This window comes from Pleurodeles waltl, chromosome 12 (assembly GCF_031143425.1).
Source record: "Pleurodeles waltl isolate 20211129_DDA chromosome 12, aPleWal1.hap1.20221129, whole genome shotgun sequence".
Lineage (NCBI taxonomy): Eukaryota > Metazoa > Chordata > Amphibia > Caudata > Salamandridae > Pleurodeles > Pleurodeles waltl.
Genome location: NC_090451.1, coordinates 485163418 through 485184706, shown reverse-complemented (window position 1 = coordinate 485184706; position 21289 = coordinate 485163418). Strand labels below are relative to the sequence as shown.

The 21289-nt window shown below is 42.5% G+C and overlaps 1 long non-coding RNA gene across 1 annotated transcript; it reads left to right on the top strand.

Moving 5' to 3' along the window:
* The first annotated feature begins 1154 nt into the window (after positions 1–1154).
* Positions 1155–5452, top strand: LOC138267406 (uncharacterized). Its single transcript, XR_011199795.1, has 3 exons — positions 1155–1380; positions 3010–3133; positions 5039–5452. It is a non-coding gene; the product is annotated as an uncharacterized lncRNA (long non-coding RNA).
* The last annotated feature ends 15837 nt before the right edge of the window (positions 5453–21289 follow it).

Here is a 21289-nt window from a genome sequence, read left to right as displayed (position 1 = left end):
ACCTAACTGGTGACGCCTGTGATGGTTGAGTGTGGGGTGAGTGTGAAAGCCAACCCTCAACAGAGTGGCTGGTGGAAAAACTAGAATGTGTCCAGCAGGACACTACAAAGAGGATGTACTTGACCTAGGACAATGAATATTAACAATAAGTAATCGAGACACCAGTCGTGGCTCACTGTGCAGTGAGGGGGCAGGGAGGAGCGGCAGGGGTGACAGACAAAATAAACATTCAATTTAAAAAATAAATAAATAAAAATATACCTGCCTCGCAGCTGCACAGATCCTCTTTCTTGTTCACTAGAGGCATAGGCTCCAAGCCTGCCCTGCAGCCAATACTAACGCTGCATGAAAGCAGCCAGCCTGCCAGGGCGCTTCTAGGCAAACTGGGAGCCTGTGTCTACTCTCTCCAGCCCCGCAACACAGTGTGGGGTTGGATAGAGCACACTGTGCATGTATGTTTGGCTGGCCCGAGACAGTTGGTCAAACATATGTAGTCACTGAGGGGGAGTGCTGTGTACTCCCCTCCCCCCCTTTGTCCCTGTCATTCCCCATGGCCCCGCCCCTTTAACAATAAAACGATAATAAATACAGTTTATTTTTGTTTTACTGTTAAAGGTTTGCAGTGCTGCTGTGTTGGGAGCCGCCGCTGCTAGACTCTTCAAATTATGACATTAGTCTCGACGCATACCACAAAATGACGGTCCTCAGCCATGTGACTGGGCTTGTTCTGCTGAATCCAAACGCCAGTTTTGGGCATTACACTCATTTAATTTGCACCCCGTTTTGCGCAGTGCTTTATTTAGGGCCACGACATTATCTAATCTACCATATAAGAGTCTATTTCCGCTGTTAATAAGGCTGCGGAAAAGGAATCAATGCTCTTGTCCTAGTTTTCCCTTTTTCGCCGCGCCAATGTTAGTACCGACAGCGCCCAGAAGAGGGCAGCAGAGCTCCAAACAAAATGACTTCGCAGCAATTTATTTTCAAGACCATCAAACTATCTCTTTTTCTTGAACAACCGTTTCAATTTACGCTGCAGAATGTGACAATTCTGTATTTCCATACATTTGGGCAAAGTAAAATTCAGCAGTCCAACACACTTGCGATCTGTTTTCAGACATTTTGAATTGTTCGCCTCAGGGAACACTGTCCTCTCTTTACGATTACTTTATTGCTTCAAGAGGAAACGGATGTCTGTTCATCGAAAAGAGCGATTTGAGAGTTTTTTACACTGAAAAAACCTAGATTTAAGTAACTCGAACACTCCTACTTGGCGTGCACAACGGAGAACTGTGTGCCCCCTAGCCCGTCCAGTGTCTGCTATGTGACAATCTCTTTCGACATCTCTCTTGGGGGTCCCAGACATTTCCCAGCTCTCAGGTAATTTTCGCGTTTCCCGCCCTGTGCTTCAGCCGCTCTGTGTTTCTTCCACTGGGACACTGGAGCAGTAAACCCCGAGCCCTGCAGCACACAAGGAACTTCACTTCCATTACAGTCCATTAAAGGAGCAAGTTGGTCAGGGAACGAGCCCGAAGCACTTTCTCGCACGGGGTGCAGGAGCTTATAAGTGGATATGTGACTGTGCTGCATTCGGATGAGTACTGTGGGCATTGTTAATGGACAAGTATTTTTCAAATGCATATCAGTGTTTAATTTTTAAAATAAAGGGTACTGGTGCGAAAGCTCTGCTGATAAACCCTATTATAATGTCGGCGCGCCGAATACGAGGGCTTCCTAGCAGTGAATCCACCTCAGGCCTCTTTAATTCAGTACCAGACATTCTCTGCATTTTTATTTCTCTCTTGCATGTTACTGCTTTCTCTCTTTGTGACGATTTTGGTCTTTCTCTTCCATTCGTTCCCATTTGTGTGTTTTTGCCATTTCTTGCTCTCTGTAAATGTATATGTTTGATGAGGGGGAAAAATAAGTGCAGGTCCCCAAAAAATGAGTGCCCATCAGCAAACACTGGTTCAAATTAAGCACTGATATCACGGGGTTCTATCGGTCATGGTGCATCAAAAAGTATGGAAACTGTTTGTGACGTGCAAAATGCTACGTACATGTAGCCCCTAGTGCCTAAAAAATAATTCCTCTTTGCAACCATGAAACTTCAAATTATGCCATTAACTAAAACCTTTTCTGGCGGCCAGGTAGCCTTTAGAATTGTTGGCTAACCCATTGCACACGGGCATTTCATCCAGGAGGCTTGTTTCTTTTTTAGCTGTCTGTTCCTCCTCTCCCTTCACATTACAGGAGACTTCGCCTTACATTGAGCCTGCAGCAATTCAAGATCAGCATTTGAGAACGGTTGTTTTTAAATCAAAATATGGGCACTGTTTTGGTTCATTTACAAAAGCTTGGGAACACAGTTCCCAATAGGTCCTGCTCACTTCGATCTCAGCCTAATACTCACAATGCTCACACTTGTTATATTAGTTGTATGATATTGTTCTCAGAGCGCTGGGTACAGGTTGTTCTCTGTGATACTGCCCTAAAGGCATCACTTCCTAAGGTGAGTAAAATCAGAGAATCTCTTACTTGACAATAAGTCTGGGAGGCAGAGTCAAATCAAGAAATGAATGCGCAGTCTGTGAACTGTATACGTTTGCAACCATATTTAGAAAAGCGTCATACAAACAGGGAAATCAGCACAAACATGTAATGACTCAACATGCAGTGATGTGGAATTCATAATAACATTGTGCCTTGAAATAATACACAGCGCCCCCTACTATTTTGTCATTGCCTTGGTCCTGTCAGTCCTAGATGTTACCCCAGACTGTCTTCTATACTTACCCTAGAGCCTTCAAACCCAGCTCTGGCAGCCTGTTTGCCTGACTTTCCCATTCAGGACTCGCATCACCTATAGCACCATCCATGTTCTGAATTAATCTTCGTTTAACTGAGACTCCACACATACTGCCAAAAAAGGTTTCTTTGATCCACATTGGTCTGGCTGTCCAATCTGTTAGAAAGTCGCTCATCACAAATACTTTATTCTCTATACAGATGGGAAAGATCTACAACTCACACCCGGTGAGAATCGGGATCATCCGAAATCCCCGTCACGTCTGGAGAGTTGTAAAGGCATGGCTGTTCTCAAACACGTGATCCATTCAGGCACAAGAATTTGGTATGTATCTGCAGGTGTGACGCTATCCGTCTTACACCTTTGTGCATCATGGAACGTTTAAGTGCGCGAGCGAGCATCTCTGAACATTACGTATAACACCTAGAGCTTCACAGATAGAACACAATGTAATCCTGCGCGCTGCCAACCATTCACAACGTATGGGATCACATAGAAAGCCTTCAGGGCCTCCCTCACAGAGGAATACATTGATTTACAGATGGTACATGCAGTAGAGTTAAAAGGCCGAGGTGATTTATGACATGGAGCAGGTTACAGACTTTCCCAAAAGTTCCAACTGAGACCTCAGGCTTTAGGCAGAGGCACATAATTTGCTGGCTACAAGAGTAATGCTTCTGCCTGCATTGAAATAAAGGGTTTGAACATATTTCCATAAATATCCACTGTATAAAGACACACTCAACAATGAATAATATAATAAACCAAATGCCGAACAAAAGAACATTGTGCTCAGGTTATATATCTCTACAAGAAAATCTCTCTGTTGTTCATTACTTTCTACATCTGTGATGGATTTTTGTGAGAAATGGTAAACTCTTTTAAGTTTTTTAGGTGCCTGTGGTTGGCCCTTTGATCTAAGAAACACATTTTGAAAGCAACCGGATACCGATCACCATAAGTAACTTATTTCAACCCAAAATGATCTGCATATCCTCCATTTTACCTCCCAGTACTCTTATGCAGCCTGCTTGTCGCACGTGGCTGGTGTAGCAAGTTACTTTGCCAATGGTTTGCTTTTCTTAAAAGCTGCTGTGAATGGGTACCCCTTCAAGATGACCATATTTCAATACATTTTGGTATATATTTTTACGATACACCGTTCAACAATGGTCCTTTTGGATGCCCACTCACCTGTGATGGCCATCTTTGAATGTATAAGAAAAACATTAAAAATGTCTGCCATGGGTGTGCTCTCATGTAGCAGGTTTCCTTCTCTTTCTTTTACTTGCCCCATCAGAGTATCAGAGGGTTTTCAGCACGCTGAAATGACAATTTTACTATTCTAATTCCAATCCAAAAATATTCGGGAAAAGTGCAACATTATCCAAAATAGTCAGAAAGCCTATTTACTATTGTAACTTCAGTCCGGGAATATTTTGGGAAAAGTTTAAAATTCTACAAGCAATTAAAACAAACCCAAGGAATATTGTGTATCCATGGTTGGCCACCTTTGAATGAGAATTCTTAGAATATACCAGGATGTATTAAAGCTGGTGTGATGAAGCATCGGCCATCTTGGATTGATTAAATAAAACGTTTCAAGGTGGCCGTCCTCTGATAGTGTGGCTGGTGGTCCTCAATGCCGAGGAGACGGTAGGGTAAGTGACCACTGACTCAAGGGTGTAAAAGCGTTGGCTAATAAAGTGAGTGGGATGGACAGGCGAGAGAAAAGTGAAGAAATAGTACCTCTTCTGCACTGCAATAAATGGTTTGACATCAGCAGTTGAACGATAATGTTATAATCAAAACTGGGCAAGCAAACATTGGAATAGTGAGCCATCGAATCAGGAGCAAGTAAGTGAGATAGCCAACAAAGCCATTCCATCATGGCCAGGGGCTGGGCAAACCTACCCAAAGTGTGTGTACTGTATTGGAAACAATAGGTCTCCAACAGGCAGCTAAAGCTGTCTGTAGCCCACCCTTAAAATGCGTACTTTGCTGTGCTTGAGTTTAATGTGTTCATACCCTGTAATGAGGAAAAGTCAGTGGCACTTATTATTGTCATATAGCTATATCAAAAAGTGTCCCAAATCTTTGGTGTGTTGAACCAACACCGGTATTGTGGACCACTTCCCGTGAGAGGACAGTTTGAAAATGTGATTTTTATACAAAACTGTGTCCACTAGTGCTTCCTACTTTGGCACTCTCTTTTGTTTTTCGTTCTAGAAACCATGGAAATGCCTGTTTATAATACAACACCTTTGACGTTCGTGGTGAGACTACATCAGGTTTGCAACATCCTTTTCTCTTGATGGCTGGATGACTCTTGTAAAGGCAATATTCAGGAACTGGAAAAACATGGAGATAAAATACAAATCTCATGTGACTTCTATGTCGACTCCCTTCCTGTGGAAGAGGGCGTGCAGCAGTGTTTCATGTCGCATTTTGGATATTTGAATCACGACTTTACTTAAATCTCAAAGTTTCATTGGTTATGCGCCTGCAATAAAATGTATGGACTCTTTATGGATACGGAGTTCAAGATTTGCCCAGATTTGTACAATGTAAAGCAGTGGTCTCCAAACTTCTTAATGCCGCGCCCCCCCAGTTGGAAAATAAAATCATTGCCCTCCCTCAGAATTTTTCACAATTATTTTATAAAGATGGCAATATTTGAATATGTCTAGACTTATTTAAACATTGCAGTTAAGTACTGTTACCTTTTTTTTAAAATGCAATAACATGCTTCTGCCGAAAACAAAGGCCTGTTATCTGTATAATGCTTCTTTTGGCTAGAGTCTGATGCTCCGGGATCACTTTAGGCCCACCTAGGGGGGCCCGCCCCCCAGTTTGAAGACCTCTGATGTAAAGCAATGCTGTGTGGACATCTAGATAAATCTTGCAGTGTGTTGCCCAAATGGGAAAAAGTTACTCACCGCCACATTTACTACGTGTCTTGGGCCAATGATGTCATAGCTGCTCTCGTGTAAATAGTGCCAACATAACTCAATCCCGAGTGGTACACTGTTGTACAAAGGTAAGTCAGCAGTATACTTGAAGGATGCCCTGGAGTATACATTTTTATTCAAACTAGCCTGAGTGCCTATTGTGTGATATATGTAATTTTGTGGAAAATTGCATGTATCATACGTGGGAAAATCACACAATTTTCATCTTCCCATTGTTTGTGCTTGTATCCATTATGCACTAGAATTAAATGCAAAGTTAGGTCACACTGTTTTAGCTGATTGGAGTTTTTATGCAATCCTTAGGGTCTTAATACCCATTTGTCTGGTGCTTGGTGCTATGTGGCCCAGAGGATTGTACTACTGAATTTCAACGCCAACAATATTGTGGTATATTAATGTCGAAGGCTCAGTATCGAGGTATACAACATCAAAAGGTAAGCACATATAGGGAACTCTATATCTATGCACCTTGAAAATATATGTACTGCGTAGCCACATATGTAGAGGTAGGTTTAGAAAAGCAATTTAGCACCGCCATCATGGCAACTTTCCATGCAAATCTTTAGCACGCGAAAGAATGACATTCGCTGTCAGATGTGCTGCTTTGCATCACGCGGCATCCACAATAAAGTATATCCTGGCTGTGTCATTGCACACACACCTTGTTAGAAATCACTAAAAAATGCAATGGTTTTGCCCAGTGAAGGCAATATATACATTTTCTAAACATAGGCCAGTTTAAAGAAGACTACAAACTTAGTACAGCAACTTAAATGTGTTTTATTCAGGTATTTTTTTAATTGATCATACGTGTCCTGAAAATGTGCTGGTTACATATAGGAACGTGTCTTAGGCCGAAGCGGGAAAGATAAGCCCAGTTGGTTGAACAGTTTCTCAATGTGATATGTCCCGCGTTGCGCGTGCCTTCATTAGGGTTTTATTCTATGCTCCTTTAATCTGCCTTTGTATTCCCCCCAATTTTTTTTCCTGTGGTGGATCTTTCCAGACAAATGTATTTTCTGTTATCTCTCATTGGGAGATTTCTTTGAACCTTTGCAATACCTACAAAGGAAACGTGCCAGATTTTATTTGGGAACCATTTTCTCAACAACACCTGAATGTAAAAGACCAAATATGGAAGAGGATCCTTTAGCCATATCTGTTCTCCATTATTGTGATCCCTGGTGTGCTACATAAAATATGTAAGTAGTTATGTTATCTCACTTAGACGTTCTTCTTTGTTTTCCATTGTTTCTTCAGCACCCTCTTCTTTAAACTAAGAACTCTTGTTTGGGCCAAATTAGTATGTGTAAATGGGACCACATTGGAAGTTTAATAAGGGTAGAAGTAGTGCTTGATCACCTCAATAACCTGCTGCTGTGAATCAGCAGCAAAGGTTGGGCGGTTAACTGAAATGCACGCTCATTCAGTCACTGACCTCTTTGCTGAGACTGCCAATGAGTTCTACTATGATGGTGTTTTTCAAAGAAAGTAATTTGAAACAAACATTGGCATAGCCAATAGGTCTCATCTTTAGGGCATTATAATCATTTAGCCAGGCACCAAATTAAACCTTTGTCAGAAATAAACTGTTTGTGTGCATTCCTTTATACACTTGGCATTAGACTGTAATGGTCAGAACATCCCCTAGAGGGCACCACAATGAAAATTGCATTTGGAAGAAACATGGTCATGTGACAATATAGTCAGCCCCTGGAGGGCATAACCACATGAAAAGAGAAGGACAGAGATCATTGCAGTGTAACTGTATATTCAGCCTCTAGAGGGCATAGTGTATTACACATTTTCAGGCCTAGCATCCCTGAAAATGATAGACTATTAATACAAACAAGGCCCTTAGAACACAAACGGCTCCCAGTTATAAAGCAACAGCCCCAGCCATGAGAGAGCTTAAAAAGACATTGAATGGTGGGAGAGGTTAAGATTTTGGGGTCCCCTAAACCTAGTGGGGGGCCCAGAAGATGAGAAGGACAGAAAAAGCAAGCCATGCTGAACATTTTGGGGGTGGTCCCATTGCCCTAAGAGCACCAAAGCCTGAGTTATGGGCAAGAATGTGTTGGAAAAGGAATGCCCCGCAAAGCTATATAGATAAAAAAGAAGAATCCCTCTCCAGCTTGCAGCCTTTGTTGGGTGCAGACACGACAAAGAAACAGTGAGATGCATGAGGAAGAAACAACATACCAGAAGCGTGAAGCAGAGAGTTAAAAGTAAAAGGTAGTGCGCCAACACTAAGGTATATGGCCGATCGTGCAGTAATACATGTAACAGGGTCAGTCTCCAAGACGGTAACAAAATATCCTCAAAACGGGAATAATCTGAAGTACTTACCTAACAAACCAAAGGAATTTTGAAAGGCAGGCTAAGAAACGAATGATAGTGATGGGCATGTGATAGGCATGATAATAGAGGTAAGGGGCTAATTTGACACAATAGTGCAAGGTCCAGGAGCAGGCATTTTACAAAACAGTAATTCTGTAGAAACGCAGTGTCCCACTAGAGGTGGGCGAGCCAACAGTTTCACATGGAGAGCCGAGCCAGATCTGAAATAGGGGTTTGGTAAAGATCTTAGAGCCTGTATATGAGCCGAGCCCTAAAAATTGTTGCTGCGTAAATCACACAACAAACATCACGTAAAATATGATAAACCCACTTCAAAATTCATGATAATGTATTTTCTTAAGATGTGAAGCTTTGACTATAACAAATCACATTTGAGCAATGCACTGATAAGTACCTACTAAAAGTGATAGTTTTTAAACATGAAGCAATAGTTCACTAAGAGGCAAGGTAATTGTCATGTAAATACAGTAGATGACCCAGATTATAAGAGGGGAACATTATGTACTAAATCAAGCACAATAGGTTTTTGTGCAACTTGTATTCTGAACTCACATATTGGAAAGTGCTTTCATATGTGTTAAAGAACTGAAAAGAGTTTTGGTGAAATGAAATATTTGACTTCAGTCACACAAGTTAAGCGAGGAGGCCATTATTTATCCAGGTTTACTGGTTTCAGCCCGGAAATCAGTATCTATTTGTCTTTCCATATGCTAAAGCTTTGTTTTTATCTCTTTGTGCATTTTTCTGCAGTTTTATATAGCGTGAACTTGACACGAAAGTAATGAAGTGCTTTACTTGAGCATTAGTTACATTACAGAAGGTTGCATTTATTGTTTATAGGGAGGAGGAGATTAAAGGCCTGATTTAGATCCTGGCGGAGGAAATACTCTGTCACAAACATGAAGGATATCCCATCCGCCGTATTACAATTCTCGTGGGATATTTTGGGATTGTAATATGGCAGACGGGATAGCCATCACATTTGTAATGGAGTATTCCCCTCCGCCAATATCTAAATCAGGACCTAAGTGATTTGACCAGAAACACAGGATGTTGAGCTGATGCAGAGACTCAAACCTGTTTAGCAGTTCTGGTCGTTGCACCACATCCTGGGTAGAGGGCGATTGGCAGACAGAAACCATATGAAAACTTAGCTTGTTATAGGCTTAAGGTCCCGACAGGACCTTGAGCTCAGCCAGAGCCAGAACCAGCCTTCAGGCTTGCGCCTGGCTCGAGCTTTCAATGGCTAGCTCATCTCTATGCCCCATCGTTCTCAACCTTTTGCTGCCGATTGGCATTGAGACTCTTAATTTTGCAGGAAACTCACTTTTCTTTTTACCTAAGCATGACATGCTTTTATTGCAGCCTTCTATTGATACCTGATGTTTAAAATGCACTAGGTAAGCCTTGATTGAAATGCAATGGTATATTAAACTTCTTCTGTGCTGAGGACAGCTCGGAGCAGTCCTCAGTCATGGTGCTCGTGTGCCGAGGACTGCTTCAAGCCATTCTCTGCACACAAGCAGGAAATCCCTGTGGTGCTGGCACCAGGGGGATTTCCTCAAACTGAAAATAGCCTTGAGAGTCGAGGTAGAGATTCCCCATCTCCAGAGGCTATGTCAGATTTTTCGTTGAAATGACGATTGGTGGGCATGGTGCTCTGATGTCATTTCAATGAAAATGAAAATGAGCCAATCAGCTTATTTTACTTTCACTGCATCAGTGTTCAGGGGACTATCTCAGCTGCCTGAGCACTGATTCTGACGGAGGTGGAATGGGGACCAGGGATCCACTCCACTGGACTCCTCTCCACTAGACACCAGGGATTTATTTTAGTTGCAGGGAACACCCCCTCTGGCAAGGGCCACTCTCTGCAATTGGGGATATAATTTGGCCTTTTTCTGCCCCCCTGGGCAGATTAGCCTTATTTGTAGAATGATCTGCCCCCCCTTTCATCCTCTTGAGCTCGATAAAATGAGAACCATTGAGTTGGGTAACAATAAACATCTGTTAATCAGGGTCAGGATAACAGAGGGTGTGCTTTACAAATAGAAACGGTATGTTACGTGACTGCTTACATCACACTGCAGCAACCGGTGGCCCCATGCCCCCCTCCTCCACTACCTGCATCACCTTTGCCATGCAGAGGTTAGCACAGTGGGTGAGGGCAACATTGGGCATGAATTCACTGCACGTAGAAAAGAGTAAAGCAGTACTGCAAGTACAGCAGCAGCATACAGGTTGCCAGTGGCAACAGGAAGAAGAAAGATTTTGGCGTGTTAAGATTACCAATCAGCTCCACAAAAACAAATGTAGCAAAGTTGTTGCTGTTTGTTTTGCCTCGGTCAAAGCTACTTTACTCGAGTTTAGGCTTTAGGTAACCGCATCAATCTAGACCCAAGGTCACTGGTAGATTTATTGGGCTTGCTGGTGGCTGGAAATAAGGTACTAAGAAATGAAAAGCACAGAAGTTCTTAGCTTCTGTTTGAAGAGCGGGGGATTACAACACAGAATAACAACGAGTAACCACGACAGTCTTCACTCTTCGAAACTCTGGATAAAAGCGGTACAATATTTAAAGAGAACAGTAAAAAGCGCAAAGTTACGTTCCTGTGACGTTGTACAAAATACCAATCAGCGGTGCTATTTCGGCTTGTGGTCACAAGAGGCAATGACTGATAGGCTGCCAGCCTTGCACCAATCAGAGCTTCGTTGAGATTAGTGTGCCCTCTGCTCATGTACCATTGAGCCAGAACAGAATATTGAAGTGATTAAACTGGCTCCCGCTGAGCAGAAAGGAAGTCTTTCCTTGGTTGTCTGAGCTGTTAACATGCTTCATGCTTCGTTATGTATTTTACTGCAGTGACATGTAAGAATTCATGAATCAATGTACTCCTCTGAAGAATGGCAACAACATTGAAACACGTCAAGAGTTTTTCGGTAGTACGGGATAAGCCTTAAACTGAAACAATCACGAAATGCAAGTAACCTGAACTCCTACCAGAACTCATTGTGGGAAGACAGATGCAACTCGTGAGTCTGTGAACAGCATTATGTACAATGGAGTTTTTCCTGCTCAGGATAAAATAATACTGCGACCAAGGCCACTGCAAGTGAGGACATTTAAGGGGTATCCTAAGTACCTCAACACACACACCAGGCAGAAAGCTTGGAGCTGCGATACAGCACTGCTGTCTTGACAATTTAATGAAGAATGAGGGCCCTTCCCTGCCATTCTTAGCTGCTGCATGACCAGATGCTGATGTTAACCTGCGAGGACCATGAAAGCTGCGCTCTGGCAATCCGTGACATCCTTGGTCTTACAGATCCCGTGTAGTAGGTCCCCAGTCTCTGATACAAGACCTGATGGAGTTCTTCCAGGGGGTTCACAAGACCTCTGGAAAGAAAATAGCTTAAAGGTGATCTAGTTAAAATCTATTTCAGTCTCTGTTTCTATTTTAACACAGATGAGAAGTATATGTTTATGAAGATTGGTTTTCTAGAAAAGTATAAAAGGCTTCATAGCAGTTCCTGATACGCAGTACTGAGCTCTGCATTAAAACTTTAAAGTAATAAAAAAAGGTCACTGCCTGGGATCGAGGAAATCTAGGGGCCGAATGTGATCCTTTAAATCCTTTGAACACACTTCAAGAACAAGCTTCACTTCTCTATCACTTACTCTCACTCAAACATTAGAAAGGCAGCACTAGAGGCCGTAATTATGAACACATTTTCCAATAGACAAGGAAAGGGTGAATGTCTTTGATATATCCGTCAATAAATGCTTTTTAGTCCACGTGGCATAAGTACCTGTCACCGCGGTGAAATCCACCACAGTGTATATGCATTCTCAGTCTCTGGTTCGGAACCCGGTACTATAGAAGAAGAATAAAACACCTGCCAGCACTCAACCAATTCCCTTTGACAAGCTCTACTTTGTTCTTGGATTGTTTGTTCAACCATGTTGATTCAGTCCCCCATCTCTTTGTATCCCAGGTTTTTCCATATTAACATATGAATATATCTTAGTGATTGGACTTTCATGGACATGAAGATACAATATGTGAATTGGCAGCCACTTCATCAGGCTGTTCATGGGTCCATGTCACAGGGAAACCTTAAACCTGGAAGGATCTCAATGCTGTCAAAGCCTTGTCAAGCATGACTCCTATCTCCCTAGCATAAGAACTAGAGCACAGTTTTTAAATTATGAGATTCTCCATCCCACACGGATACCCTTGGCACAAGTGTGGTCTTGTTTGTGCCATGACCTGGTCATTACTTATGTGTATTTATTGAAGTATTTACAACTTTTTTATGGCCCTCAGTTTCTAGAGTGTTTGAGGGAGATTTAGGTTCAACAGCAATCTCAATGCTAACTAAAACATTGAAGAGTAGAAGCCATAGGTGAACACAGATATTGGTATCTGACAACTGAGATCAGGCAACTAGCATAAAGAGGATAATGTTCCAGGCTTATCAATCAATCAATCAGTATTTTTTGAGTGCAACTACTCACCCGTGAGGGTCTCAAGGTGCTGGGGAGGGCATGGGCGGAGGGACGGACCGGTTTACTCCTTAGATCCACATCTAGTGAAATCCAAAAAAAGTGGCCGTTCTGGAAACAGTTTAGTGGAAACATTGTTTTATGTGTTCAATATTTGTGGCTACTGGGTTCAGAGAGATTGCTTTCTCAAAGGTATAAAGTCTCCATAACATACTCTTATTTCTTCTATAATATTTGTAATTCCTGTCGTGACTTTACATTTCTTGTCTTTTCATTTCTCTTACGCACCACTGTGTATCAAAGATGCAACAATTGTCAATCCATGGGGATGTGGCTTTGCATTGTATTGGATTTTCAGAAGCACCCACTGCCTCAAATCCAGTACATCAAGGTGGAAATACATCGGCCCGACTACATCAATTTTGCTGATATTGAAAATGCCACTGCTAAGGAGACATCTTCACTGAATAAGGTCAGTGCAAGGGAAAACAAAAGGCCACATGTCAATTCAGTGGTAATCGTCTGTGGGCCAGAGGTCAGTTATACAAGGGACCTGCTGGTGTGGACAATTGTCTTAATGGTACCAGGACACCAGAGCTTCAGGGGTGTTAGGAACCTTCTTTCAGTTCTAATATAGGTGCCATGTTGGTTGATGAAAATATGGAGCAGTACCAGAACATAATATCTGCTTTTAAAGCATGAGCATCAAGGCTTTCGTGTAGTGAGAGGCTACTAATGTGTACACGCCAGTACTGTGCCCTTCAGACACTCTCATTTCTGCCTGTTTACCTCCACACTCCATAGATAAAAATGTAAAACAATTGCTTCATTTATTTTAGAAAGGGGATATGTAATACATAATATTGTTTCTTTTAATATTTTGTTTGCTGTTTCACAAAAATCTGCTGGAGTAGGAGGGTGCATACTTCGAAATGTTTTGTCTTCCGGAGTAATAGTTTACATTGTTTAGTAATTGTTGATTATTATGTAAAATAGGTGACATTTATTTTATATAGTGTGTTTATTGTTTAAATGGAGCTAACAAGGACTAAATAAAAATATGTTTAAAAAATATCAATATAGACACTTCAGGCCCCTTAGGTCTGTTGTAGAAATGGTATTAAGACTCTAACCTACGTCCAAGCATTCATCTGTGGTAAGCAGTGGGGTACAGTCACTGGTCGGCTTTTACTCTTAGAAAACCCAGAGCTTTCTTTTGACAGGTCACAAACTGGAGCCATCCATTCCAGTGATTCACACTGTGCCCTCTCCAGAACACCCGATTCACACTTGTACAGTCCAAAGGATGGAAATAATACACACTTAGGGGCATATTTACAAGCTCCGTGTGCTGCACAGCATCACTTTTTTTTATGTTCTGGCAGCGTAGACTGCAGACTCATATCTCTGAGAACACGCACGGCAACTTTGTGTGGATCATGGCCTCATAGATTTGAAGTAAGACAAGGCAGCGCAAGTCACTGCATTGCCTTCCCCGGCGCCAGTCACTATTATATGCTGCCGTTTTAAGCGACCATTGAGCTATGCGCGTGGCCTGGAAATCATGCAGAAATCCCCAGAAAATTGGTTCGGAGTGAAAGGTTACATTTACATTCATGCTGCACTACATTAACCTATTTGTGTATAATTGGACTCAGGATGGAAACATCTCGTACGTGTGCCTGAAGGAGTTTCTAGTAAACTTATAAAACAAATGACTACCTTACCACACCCACAGTTCACACCCTCCTATGCGTTGTGTGGAATTGTCTATGGAGGGTCCTTTGTCTGAGAGCAGGGGCGTCCAACGCGGGTTCAGCAGTGCTGACTCCGTGGCGTATTTTTATGATGTTTTCTGACTAACGTAAACGTATCCCATTTAGGTGTATTACATGTAATTCATTGATATGTGAACATCTGGTAGGGTATGGTCCTTCTGAATGCACTTTGGACACCCAAGCCTTGGTATGCACACAGTAACTGGTGCAGATCTCATAGAAGCTGAACTGAAAAATTCCACTAAAAAAAAAAATCATACCTTTTATAAGGTGCCATTGTGTTACATTTGAAGTATCCCGTTGTTTAAGGTGCAGCTATGTCATTTGAGAAGCATCAGAGCTACACATGGTCATGTTTAAAAATATTTGTATATATTATCTAGCTTTCTAGGGACAGCTGTATGCAAGTGATAACCGACTTCCCATGAACTGTAAAATTCTGCTTTATAGATAAAGGATTTTAACCGTTGGTACACCCCAAATCTGACAGTGCAGTTTAATTGAAATATCAGTGAGATATATTTAACTTACATTTCACTAACTTTGTCATTTACAGTAAAAGAAATGCATTACAGTGACTGTCTCAAGTTTTGTCCTACCATTGAAAAAAAATGACGCACATGTAGCAAATATTAGCTTCAAAGTTTATAACGTCAGAGTGCAGGACACGTTCCATATTTAAACATATCAAAGATACATAATTTTCAACAAGCCAGACTCATTTCATGATCCCTGTACCCAGTGCTTTAAATGGAAAAATAGAAGTGCAGGTACTCTATACCAGAGTACCTGCTTGTTTCTGAGAAGTGCCGGTACTCTCCTATTAAAAGTATTACGTTTTTCTTGAGATATGCCGGTACTCTCCCTCTCAAAATAAAAAAGTGCCGGTACTCAGTACCGGCCCATTTAAAGCACTGCCTGTACCTTACATGAGTGTAGTTCAAATATGGCAAACCCACTATACTTACAAAAATCTGGGTAAACTGGGTAAATCGCTGCTCGCTTTGAGCGTTCGTGCTCCTGACAGCGCGTACCAGAGACGGACATTGAATGTACCTGTGCCACATCCATGGCTTGTTACTTTATCAAACAGCAGTAACTCCACAATATCTCCCAAATATCATCCATGCTTCTTCTTTGGCGGCATGATAGGGACGAACACAGTGAAAGATCCTTGTGAAATGACTTATACTGAAGTGCCCCTGTCCTGAAGAGGCCCACAGACTTGTATGGGCGTAGCTTGGTCAGTAAAAGTATGTGTGTACAGTGAGCATCATATTTACCAACACTAACACTGTCATAAAATGTTAAAATGCATTATACAACAAGTAGGGAACATGGGAGTGGCGTAAGGGGCAGTGGAAAGAGAAAGGAATGCTGATTGGTAGGGATACTTAATGAGAGAAACACTATATTTTGAAAATAAACAACATTTTTTAAGGCTTTCAAAACAGAAAGAGGGAGAAAGTGTGTGTGTGTTTTTGTCTGTGTTTCTTTAAAAATTCCTAGTGATATCTAACAAACACCTCACCCCCAACTGAAAGCACCTGTACCCAACTGTTTACCTGAAAATGCATATTTTAGGGGGTGTAACACCTCAAACACCCCTAAAGCTATGCTCCTGCAGACTTTACACCTAATGGGGTTGAAACATCGACAAGTGGTGACTGATTGTAAGGTACCCCTTTCCAACATTCCACCTCAGCCTTCTAGGCACCTTTTCTGCCTTGAAATTTCTTCATGCATTCAGCTTTGGTGCACTCCACTGTCAGCTTTATATACATAACAAAGATCTGTAAATATTAATATCAACCGAGGGGGTTGCCTGATGAATCTTCATGAAATTTTCCAAGAAAATATGACGCTCACTTCAACGTCTGTCTGGAAAGTTTCGGGGTGATCTGTCAAGTGGGGGTCAAGAAAAACGGGGGTACCAAAACACTTTTTCCCACAAGCATTTTTCCATAGAAATGTTTAACAGGAATAGCGCCTGAACTACTGGACGGAATTACACCAAGTTTGACAGAGAGGTAGCTCTTAGTCCAGAAAGAGCCTGTTTTGTTATTTGGTGTAAATCCATTCAGAGGTCTTAGAGAAATTAAGGAAAAAACGAATTTATTTACCTAGGGATGAGAAGGATTCGCGACCCCCTCTGATCTTGTGCTGGGATCTGAGGTAATTGAGGATCGAGTCCACTCTGACTCATATCCCTCTTTTATTTTTTTATTTTTTTAAGTAAAAATGTTTAAGGGTCACATTAAAGATAATTTTACTTTAAAAAAATGAAAATCACATTTTTATTTTTAAACTGTGCAGTAATATCTCATTCTATCTATATCATACATCAAAGCCTAAAAAAGTCTTGATGTCTTACCCTCTCTTTCTCTAGCTTTTTCCCACTCACACACACACTCAGACCTTACGCACCCACTCACAAACCCACTCAGAGACTCACGCACCCACTCACAGACCCACTGAGACCCTCGATCACCCACTCAAAAACCCAGTCAGACCCTCATGCACCCACTAACAAAGCAACTCAGACAGTTATGCACCCACTCACAGACCCACTCAGTCTCACAGTCCCACTGACACCCTCATGCACCAACTCACAGACCCACGCACACACCCATTAAAACACTGATATACGCATGCTCATACCCAGACAGACACTCTCAAAGCCACTCTCACCCACAGATACACCCTCTCACACCTAGAGGTCAGGGCCAACTTCCACCGCACATGGCCAAAGAGCCATGCTCAGCATGGGGTTGGGTGGTTAGGGAGGTTGGCAACAGGGACTGGCTGCAGGCCAGCCCTTGCGGGCAACCCCTGCTGTGCATGAGCAAAGGCAGTGCACGGTGCCAGGTTGGGTGCTCATAGGGGGTCAGCCTTAGGGCCTGGCCAAAGGCCAGGCCCTTTGGCCAACCACTGCTGCATGCGGCCAAAGGCTGTGCGCAGGTAGTGGTTGGATTAACATATAGTAATTAAAAAACCCACAGAAATTCACTGAAATAACCAAGTGTTACAGGGAGGTTTTAGTTAACTTCAATAAAGGATTATTATACTTTCACAGAGTGTGGAGCTTTCTGTGATTGAAGAGAAACTAGGTTGAGGTAAGCGATGTTCCTCCTTGCACCTGCACCATGCCGAGGAGCACGCTGCCATTGACCGCATTGTGTGTGTATAGAGAGAGAGAGAGAGAGAGAGAGAGATCTCAGTCTCTCTCTCTATATATATATAAATATATATATATATATTTCAAATACAGTAGGCTCCTCTGTTAGAGCCTATGGGGAATAATCCTTAAGAATATTTCTCTTTCATGTTTTTCTTAAAGCTATTACCTATGCAAGGCACCTGGTGCACCATAAGATATTTTAATTGTATTTCTCCACATGCCTGTGTCTTTTCAAATGTAATGGTGATCAAGCTCATATCTGCCTTTATCGCTAAAACGCTTTCTAGAGAAATGTAGATCATACGATTGGTCTCCCTGCTTTCATTAGACCCCATGCATTCAAGAGGAAGCGCTGCTTCACATTAACTCTCTAGACCTGCAGAGTTCCACCAGATTCACTCACTGCTGGCCAAATTTGTTCTTCCAGAGAGTTTCTGCACCCCTCAGTGCCTTCCCTCAGCCACTGAATGAGAATATTGACAGCCTAGGCGATAGTGGCTGGCATCTGCCTGCAGCGGGACATGGGAACTGATTGTTTCTACTTGCACCCTTTCTCACACATCATAGGTGTGTGATGGCCCTTCACAAAAGCTGTGAGTTGCGGCTCCAAGATGAAGAGGTCTGTTTAGTGCTTTGTGCAGAGGAAGTGCCCGAGCACCGGTGCCATTTTACAAACACTTCGTGCAGAGGGAGAATACCAGCAGTTCCTGTACCTCCAAACAGGCTGCTACACAAAGAGAATTAAAGGGAAAATTAAGGATTTAAATATTAAATACAACATTGTGACAGGCACGGCGGAGCTGTCAGCACTCTAGTTTTCCAAGACAGACCCCCAAAGCATTTTCTTAAAACAATCTGAGCCACAGTATTTTACATTATCGGGGTTAAGGTAAACACCTTATTTTGCTGAAGTGTTAACCCTTTTCCCATGTTAAACTAAAGTCGGCAGGAGCGAATACCTCATAAGGAACATCGGAGGAGCAGTGCTTAATTTGTGCTTGCTGTTTCCGGTGCGGAACACCGGCACTTATTCTTGAGGGCCAAGGGTTATTTTTCAGCCTCAAGCATTTGCTGCGAGCAAAAGACACATATGGGAAAGACGGATGAAGGGAAAAACGAAAAAGCGTCACAAAGGGAGAAAGTAGAAAGCTGCAAGAGTGATCTTAAGGGGCAGGGAGTGGCTTTATATGGATTGAAGAGGCCCTAGATGGCTTCAGGATTACGCCGCCTCAGTATACCATGTTCACACATTTAGTTGCAGCAGCCGCGTGTTTAAAAGGAGGGTTTTGGGCACCTGCACCTTTTTCTTTACAAATTAAGCACTGCGGAGGATATTAAAATGAGAATCTCCCCCTCTCTGAAAAGTTCTCTTTCAGTCTCTACTTGGTTTCCCTGCCCTATCCATTTGCTTTTAGCTGACATTTCAGCATTGGTATATTTGCCATTAAAGTTAGGCTAGCTTCAAACCAGTGGTTTGCCTTTAAATCACAACTTCAGCTCGAGCCCTTGTCATGTATACAGGTCCTTGACGAACGCTCTTAATGTGAACCAATTAGGGTGCGTTGCAAATACCTGAACCATTCTTTACTTGCTATTCTGCTAATGGATTTTTCTGTTCTGAACACGCACAAATCCCCTGTGCGCATCAGGCAAAAATTACAAGCTTGGTGTTAAATCACATTAGGTATCCGTGGGAATGAATACTGATGCGTCCCATTAGGGCGCAGACTGCATGAGTGTGCCAGCAAATACCTGCCTCTGAACCTCGCAGCCACTGACTACAGGCATGCGGCATCACAGCTCTGGGCTTTGGGCGAAGTAGCCACCTGGGCCCGGTCGCAGAGGCATGATGCCAAGTATCAATGCTCTTTAATGTCTGCTTAGCTGTCACTGACGGAGAGTGATTGTAATCGCGCCTCACCATGGTGGCTGCCGCCCACGCGCTCTCATGAAGAGCAGTTACATGTAATAAATGTTTGCGTCTTCTGTGACTATTTCTGGTTCAGAACATTCTGTAAATATGTCAGATTTTCTCAACTCTTTGTGTTTGGGCTCCTACCTGTGGCCTCATAATAATGTGACCCCCACCCCCATATTGCACACTTGAATACTGGCCTAGACCCAACAGAAGTGGCTGTTTCTTTCTGCTGTCTAAAAACCCATATGCGTAGTTAGAGGTGCAATAGCGACATATGTGTTCAGCCTTAATGTAGCTGTAGTTAAATTGCGCTTCATAACTTAGATGGGGTGCTAAAGCATAGTAGCTGATGGATAACATGCTACGCCATGGGGTGTTCATAGGTGGAAAAGAGCTGAATTGCAGTACAACCTATGTAGAAAGCCTTTTGGTGTTGTACGTGACTGGCGCGAGGGGTGCGCTTATCCTGAGTAGGAGGCTGCTGGCACGCACGTAAGAAGACAATACGCATCTAGAGTGTGGGCACATTCCATTTGTTTTCTGTTGCACCTGATTGAGCAAGTCTCTAAAGACTCCTCCCAAGAGCCGACAGAAGAGAAGTCCATGGCATGCACTGGATACAGGCTGTAAAAAGAGGTTTTATACAATCGATGTGACAAAACGGCCACGTGGGTGTGAACGGTCTACAGCCAACATGAATTCACACCCCAGGCATGCACAGCAGAAACAGCCATATTAAATGCTCTTCAGGGGCTACCTGGGAGAAACAGAGGATGGCATCAACAGAGGCTTCTCGTGAGATTCTGTCAGAAGAGAATCTGCTTCCACAAGACATTTTACGCATGGGCAAAGTAGGCAATTCCACGGGCCTCCCACCTTGCCAGGGGCTCCTGGGGAAGTCACTTTTTCTTTCTTACTGCTGTCTGTTTCTCTGTGTCAACCTTTTAGCGTATAATTCAGTATTGTTTGGTATCATGGGGCTTTGACTAGCAGAAAATGGCTAAAAGAAATTAAAAGTTGTTCCGTCTAGGGGCCAGTAATATTATTTTGTCTTTAAGATGACACTGCGTTCTCTATACCGCATGTCTTATGCATGTAGCGCTGCAACATATATCTCATGGTAAAACTAGTTGGTACATGCCGACGTTGTCTCTCAGTCCCCAGACAGGCTTGTGCACATTGCAGTGCCTTGCTGCATTTTTAAAATGCCCTGTCAAGAAATCTGCAGTCACATTTGCTGTTGAGAGATGTTCAAATAAAACACTGAAAAGAAATACGATGTTTTATCACAAGTTGCAACATAAATGCTGGTTTGTAATAGTGAATCTCTCTCAATGGCATTTTTCATTTTTAGTACTTGCCAATGGCAGGTCGGGGCATGTATATATTTAATTGAACTTACTATAATTTAGTATACCAAAGCGCACTGAAAAAATGAAAAGATTGACTTAGCATACCTATAACATCTGTAGCCGCCATTTTGCTCATTTACAGCCATTGCTTCCACGTTGTACCAGACTCTGATGTGTAAAATGCTCGCTCCCATGCTTGGCATTGTAGGTGAGATATTTCTCAAGAGCTTGTCTCTGCTTGGATAGTTTTATGCTCATTGGTTGCTAGGGATCTCGATTCTGTGATTTGCAGATTGATTTTCTTCTGTCAATACACAGTTGGTGACATTGAATTGGTGTGTGAGCAGATGTTCGTTAACAACTCCCTACAGAAAACCTTCGGTGTGCAATTTGCGTTAGGCTCACTCGCCC